This window comes from Penaeus monodon, chromosome 21 (genome assembly GCF_015228065.2).
Source record: "Penaeus monodon isolate SGIC_2016 chromosome 21, NSTDA_Pmon_1, whole genome shotgun sequence".
Classification (NCBI taxonomy): domain Eukaryota; kingdom Metazoa; phylum Arthropoda; class Malacostraca; order Decapoda; family Penaeidae; genus Penaeus; species Penaeus monodon.
The window spans coordinates 23,180,762-23,181,083 of record NC_051406.1 but is presented as its reverse complement, the minus strand read 5'-3'; the positions used below and the strand labels follow the sequence as shown (position 1 = coordinate 23,181,083).

Here is a 322-nt window from a genome sequence, read left to right as displayed (position 1 = left end):
CGAAAACAGCGGTCAAGAGAGACTCCGAGAAAACACAACTATTCCCGACGCGTCAATTCAGTCCGAAAGAGACAAATTTTGTGCGGATGAGAATCTTCGCCTCATTATATCGGTCCATGGCGCCTTTGTGTATCTGTGCAGCCGACATGAATTCTGGCTGAATCATGCATAGGGAGACCTGGTTTCCTTACACACTCCAAATGTGCAGACATTTTATAGATTGCCAGGAGATCGGGATGTGTGTAGTCTTATTGCGCGGGAAAATAGGGCAGATGTTTTTAAACTGAATTGCTTTTGTTCCCGCTTCTTTATTGTGTATTCA

At 44.4% G+C, this 322-nt stretch overlaps 1 protein-coding gene across 1 annotated transcript in view; it reads left to right on the top strand.

Moving 5' to 3' along the window:
* Window positions 1-322, top strand: part of LOC119586615 (NUAK family SNF1-like kinase 1) — an 18,566-nt gene that overhangs the window by 11,081 nt on the left and 7,163 nt on the right. The gene's annotated exons all lie outside the window — the stretch shown is intronic.